The following is a 6,454-nucleotide window of genomic DNA, read 5'->3' on the forward strand; positions in this document are numbered from 1 at the left end:
CCAGAGAGCAGTCCTGGCCCCGGAGGCTGTCTGCCGTGTGCTCCTTGACTGGGCTCTGCGGGACCCCACCCGCGCCCTGTCCTGAAAGGGACCGCTCTGTCCTCAGTCAGCTGCTCCTTTTTCTCTGTCCCCTCTTCTTTTGCGCCAGCTCTTTGAGTGGATTTTTTTCCCCCCTTGCAACCAAAGAGCCTTGCAAAACAAAGGGTATTTTCTCTGCTTCCTTTCTGTCTTTCCCCCTGGTTTTTAGCACATCTTTTTGAAAACGTCAGCCTCTTGCTCTGATGAAGAGAAGGGGTAGGGAGGCTGGCATGCGTTGGTCCCTCACGGTGTGCCAGGCCCCAAATGGGCATTCTCCCTGCTGTGTGGCGCCTGAGCCTGTGAGGGAGGGGCCGGTGGTAACTTGCCTCAAGGACGTGGGAAAGTGAGGCACAGAGGCGGTAAGGGACTGGCTCAGGTGGCTCAGCTGGGGACGCCCTCCTAGGCTGGTCTGACTCTGAAGCGTCTATTCTGCCAGGCTTCGTGCCCTTTGTCCGTCATTGAGCCTGAGTGTTAAAGGTGCACATGGATGCCTTCGTCACTGTTGACAGAGATTGCTTCTTACCCCTCCTCCACCCTGCCATCGCTCTGTGTCACAATAAAGGAGAGCTGTCCCTCATGGGGGTGCCACAGATGCCCTCGGTTCTGCTGCCCCCACGTTCAGAATTTCCTCCCATTCGTATCTTCCTCTTGCCAATGGCTCATCCAAGTGCTCTTTGAGAGTAACATAATTTGCTTCCAGAAAGTTCTTCCTTTTGTATGCAGCTAAAACCCCAGGGGGCACCATAGTGTCAAGGTAGAGAAGGTGCTGCCCGTGGAGTCACGTAGACTTGGAGTCCAAATCCTGTTCTCCACATTGATGAGGTGAGGAACCATGGGCAAAGATGGGGCCTCTCTGAGTCTGTTTTCCCATCTGTAAAATGGGACTGGTGAGTCTTACTGCCCAGAAGTTTTGTAAGTTGCATAAGTAGGTTGTGATCTTCCTGGGTCACAGGCTCTCACCACCACGTTCCCTGCTTGCTGTCACCCTGTGACGCCTAAGCTGGCCAGCCCTTCCTCCTTCCCTCCACCTGTAGCCTCATCCTTGTGACTCTGCCATCGTGTTCCAGGCGTGCCCAGTCCAGGGCTCCATCCTGAAGAAGGTGCTGGAGCCGCTGAAGGACGTCATCATCAAGGCCCCCTGGGACATCAGCCTGGGGGTGTGAACCTGCCCAGTGTCGACTCATCCCACGCCTCCCCGGTGCAGCTCGCCCCTGTGCTCCCGGGGTTTCCACACGTCCAGCTGTGACCACAACTTGGCCGTGACCGTGAACCTCCCAGCACGTCCAAAATACAAAACTGGGCTGGCACTGACGACGTTGTTTTGCGAAGGGTTGGAGCTGATGCAGGCACCTCGATGCCGGTACTTGAAGCTCCAAAGCAGGGAAAGGTTTCAGACTATGAAATGAAGTCAGCGGACTTACATGTTGAACTTGGAAATCCAGACGCAGAGTAGAGCTGTGGAGCGAAGATGCCTTCTGGTGAATGCGCACCTGTATGCCCAGATGTCAGTCACGTTGGGGACCCTGGTGTAGCCTTTTGTGCAAAAGAGAGAGTGAGATTTTCTCCAAGTGCAGAAACCTGGGAACGAAAGTATTAAGTGGTCGAAAAGGAATAACGTTGACAAAGAGGAGGACGCTGTTACAGTAGAGCTGAGTGAACCAAGTTCAGCTAGCTTTTGCCCCGAGGTCCCTGAACCTCTTTATGAAAGCGACCCCACTCTCCCCTACAGTAGCACTCCGTGTGCCGGCAGATGGACCCCTCGTGGTAGAGTGTAAGATTGCTGGGGTGGGGGGTGTGAAGTGCTATCTGGCCCCCAAGATCGAGGATGAAGAGGGCCTTAGGCATCTTAAAATCCAAGAAAATAAAACAAAGCTCTTTGAGAACGCCTTCTGAATACCAGCATATAGTGTGCACCTCTGAGTACATGGGTAGATATCGTTTTCTGTAAACAGTTTCCATTCTCTACAGTTTGGCTAAAGAATCCATCCCCAAGTCGGATCTGGTCTTGTTAACGTAGAACTAATTCTGCCTTACCTAAAAATTCTCCTTTTGATTTTCAGGGGTGCTTGGGTGGCTCAGTCGGTTAAGCGTCCGACTCTTGATTTCTGCTCGCCGTGATCTCACGGTTTGTGGGATCGAGCCCCGCGTGGGGCTCTGCACTGACGGCCAGGAGCCTGCTTGGGGTTCGGTCTCTCCCTCAGTCTCTCTTTGACCCTCCCCTGCTTGCACGTGCGCCCGCGTGTGTGTGCTCTCTCTCTTTCTCGAAGTAAATAAACTTAAAAAAAAAAAAGAAATTCTCCTTATGATTTTGATAACACAGGGCTTTGACTCCAAATGCAGTTTTAAGAACTGTTTGCAGTTGAAAGGAATTATTTGATTGGGGTGCCTGGGTGGCGCAGTCGGTTAAGCGTCCGACTTCAGCCAGGTCACGATCTCGCAGTCCATGAGTTTGAGCCCCGCGTCAGGCTCTGGGCTGATGGCTCAGAGCCTGGAGCCTGTTTCCGATTCTGTGTCTCCCTCTCTCTCTGCCCCTCCCCCGTTCATGCTCTGTCTCTCTCTGTCCCAAAAATAAATAAAAACGTTGAAGAGAAAAAAAAAATTAAAAAAAAAAAAAAGAAAGGAATTATTTGAATTTCCAAAGAAAATGGAGTCAAATAAGTAAAAGTAAAGTGTTTAGCTTCACGTTTGGCACATAAGACACAAATACATAGTCATTGTTCTTGCTATTTGTAGAGTTTCCTTCGTCCTGGGAGTTCCTGAAAATGGAAAACCTTTAAGTACCTGTCTCTGCATGGGCTTAATGCTCTCAGTCTGGCTGCTGTACCCTAACACACCTCTGACCCCTTTGAAATGCTTCCTCAGCAAGGCAAAGCTCTGTGGGAAATTCGGGGGTAGGATCACTAGCTCTGAGGCCTCGGTTGTTGCCGGATGCAGAGAAAACAAATATTGCTTTAGAAACATTAATAATTGAGAGCTTTTCAGCACAGAATTGGCCAGCATTAGGGGAATTGAAAATTAAGACTAAGACACTACCTCAAACAGATTTTCTGGTGAATAATTCATAGAGCTATAATGCCCATGAAGACCCAGAAGAGAAGAGACCTTCTGTGTCTGCCCTCCCCAGCCCCCGCCACCAGCCCCATCACCTTGACTTTTCCCTGAGCCCTTGGTGGGGGGAGGGGCATCTGGGGAAGCAAACAGAAGCCAACCACAACAGCAGAGTTCTGACTGGAACTTTCCATGCAGTTTTGCTCCCGTGTTGCTGTGTGACCATCGATAAAGTCTGTCCTTCTCTGAGTAGCAATCCTGCCAACTCTGAACTGTGATTCTTTGAGGCCCAAGGGACGGAAAGGCCTTTGAGTACTCATTGAGGCCTCTGTCCTCAGGGAGATATATACCCCAAAGCACTGGGGGGATGGTCTCTATTCCATTTCAGACCTCCTTCTTTCCTTCCTTCACACATTTACTGAGTACCTACTCTGTGCTAAGTGCTGAAGATATTGTCTCCTTGGGGGAGAAACCATCTAGGAAGCGGATAATTGCAACTCACAGTGACTTGAACACAGATGGGGGGAAGGAGAAGGTCGTGGGTGTGGGAGTGACACCTAAATTCAGCCTGAGGTGTGATCAGGGAGGGCTTTCTGGTGGAGGCCACACCTGCACTGAATCCTACGGAGAGAGTTGGGTAGGAAAAGAAGGAGGAGGGTGTTCTAGGTTATAACATTTTTATAACATTTATAAAAAAGCCCCAGAAGAGAGAGAGAAGGAAAAGTACTTTTGTGGGGACAGCAAGGGCCCCTGGGACACATGGCAAGGATCCCCAGAGAAGAGGCTGCACCTAAGGCATTAAGGTCAAGTTAAGGCCTTGCATTTGGACCTCACTCTGAGGGCAATGGGGAGCCAGCGAAGGTGTAAGTGGGGTGCTGGATACTCGTTCGGATTTGTTTGAGAAAGATCCAGGGACTGGCGTGCGGAGCATTGGTGGTTCCTGCGTTCTGGTGTCGGTGTGAACCCTTCTCAGCCTGGTCCGACCGATTGCCCGTCACCTGTTTTGAACAAGTTGTGCTTTGTGTTTCCAAGGTCCATCCATCCAATCTCAAGCTGCATTCTTGCCTCAGTTCACGTGTCACATCTGTTCTCTGTGTTGGGGGAGGGGGCAGGGGGCAGTTTGTGCGGGGTTCCCAAGCAAGGGAACTCTTTTGTCGGCTCAGACTTGATCTTGCCAAGTTCAGGGTGGGAAGGCAGCCAGCCTCCAAGGAGAACTGGCTTCCGAGGCCCGTCTCAGGGTGGATGTCTCACACTGGCGGCTCCTGGGGTAAGTCTGCATCTATGGGTGTGTTTTGTTGGAACAGGGTCTTGTTTGGCAGAAAAGTTAGTAATGCTATTTAAGTCAGGAGACTTCTCATCAAAAGTCTGGGTTGCTGATTTTCTAGAGATAGCAGACTTGGCCACCTGGAGCCTCTTCCTTGAGGGCAGCCATTGGCCGGTGTGGGGTGGCCTGTTTGTGCCAGCTCTTCCCTTTCACCTTCCTGTCCTGAGGCTGACGACAGCCGCTGTCTGTCATTGTCTCTGTCACTGCAACCCTAGTTTTCTCCCACGAAGCAAGGAAGGATGTAGACCCTTTCTTGAGAGCCACACGCCCAGCAAACACAGGAAAGTGAAAGACAGACTAAGAGGGCCGCGTGCTTCAAGACAAATGGGGAAGCACACTGTTTTTACATTTTTTTCATGTTTATTCCTTTTGAGAGTGAGAGAGACAGAGCACGAGCAGGGGAGGGGCAGAGAAAGAGAAAGAGAGAAAATCCCAAGCAGCCCGGATGGCGGGGTTTGGTCCTGTGAACCGTGAGATCGTGACCTGAGCCAAAGTCAAGGGTCGGATGCTCAACCGACTGAGCCACCCAGGCGCCCCAAGGGCACATGTTTCCTGATGGAAATAAAAAGTCATTGTTTGGTACATAGACCACATGGGGCCGGTTGAAAGAGTTCAGTCTAAGGTGTGACAGGCAAGTCGGGCTCAGGTGGCACTCACGCGTGTTCCTCGCCTGGCCCGGCGCTTGTGGGCCCAGACTGATGAGACGGGGTTTCAGGGCCCTGCCCCGCTGCCCAGCCTTCTCCCCGGCAAGCTCTGCTCACACGTGCGTGTGGGTTTACTTTCATTTGGGGTGGGGGTGGAGCAATGATGGTTTCAGGTACACTTAAGAAATGCGTAAAAGCCATCAGGCCGCTAGAGCCCCTTCGTGTACCTTTGGGGTAAACTAAAGCCAGGGAAGGGGACCGACCTATCCATTGCCACCTGCATGGTCCTGTGTGGGGGCAGAGCCTGTGCCCTGCCTTTTTGTCTACCCGGGCTGCAGGCTGCAGGCTGAGCAGGGCCCCCTGCCCTCCCGGACCCCATCGTCTGCTCTGCTGCACTGCTCAACTATCTGCACTGCTTGCCCGGGGTCGCAGACCCGAAGGTCTGAGTCTGGAGCAGGGGAGGTGAGCTCCAGCTGCTTGCTGGCAGGTGGGAATGGCAGGGGGGGGGCCAGGGTTTCCAAATCTCAGGTAGCCAGCAGTTTGGGTCTTTAAGCGAAGCCTGGGGGCTGGTACTTCTGGTGTGTGGCCCCAGCTCGGAACAGCCCGAAGGTGTCTTTTTCTGACTTGATTCTCCGCTGTCCAGCATGGGCCTGAGCTCATTCGTTCATTCCTCTTTGGTTTCTCACGTCTTCACGACCCTAGGAGGAGCTTTTTCACCCCCATTTTACAGATGATGGCACTGAGGGCTCGGCAGGTTAAGGCACGGGTCCCGAGGCACGCAGCTCTTGTGCGTCAGAGCCAAGACTCAGGCCCAGGGATTCTGAACCCTGAGCCCGCTCTCGGAATCGCTGCGAATTCTAGGATGAATGTGAGGCCATCCTGTGCCCACACTGCGGTTCACGGGATACGTAAGTGAAGGATTTCTTATCAGGAAGAAAGGATTCTAGGCACATTTTCGCAAACTGTAACTGGCGTCCTTTGAGAAAAGCAGGTGGCCCTAAGGACTCAGATGAGCCAAGAGGTAAGGCTGTCCATAGTCACATTTGTGACAAACTTGATGAGTCTGTGTGTGTCACTTAAAAACTCTGTGGGCTCCCATTTTGTCACCTTTCATATTTTAAGAACTAACGTTACAGTCAAGGCGTGACGAGTTTCCACCGATGGTCTTTGGCAATGCTCAGATTCAACTCCTTCATCCTGAAGTCTGTATTGGGCGCCTACTGTATGCAGGGCGCGGATGTGCATTCCGAGACACAACGGCCATACCCACTGTGAAAAGGCGTTGTTCTGGGCTCTGGGGACACAACGGTGAGCCAAATAGACCCAGTCCTTGCTCCTGCGGAGTTGAAGCCTTGCGGGC

At 52.2% G+C, this 6,454-nt stretch overlaps 1 pseudogene; it reads left to right on the plus strand.

Moving 5' to 3' along the window:
* The first annotated feature begins 956 nt into the window (after positions 1-956).
* On the plus strand, positions 957-2,259 carry LOC101086939 (annotated as a pseudogene).
* Positions 2,260-6,454: the final 4,195 nt, after the last annotated feature.

The sequence above is a fragment of the Felis catus genome, chromosome E3, assembly GCF_018350175.1.
Source record: "Felis catus isolate Fca126 chromosome E3, F.catus_Fca126_mat1.0, whole genome shotgun sequence".
NCBI lineage: Eukaryota > Metazoa > Chordata > Mammalia > Carnivora > Felidae > Felis > Felis catus.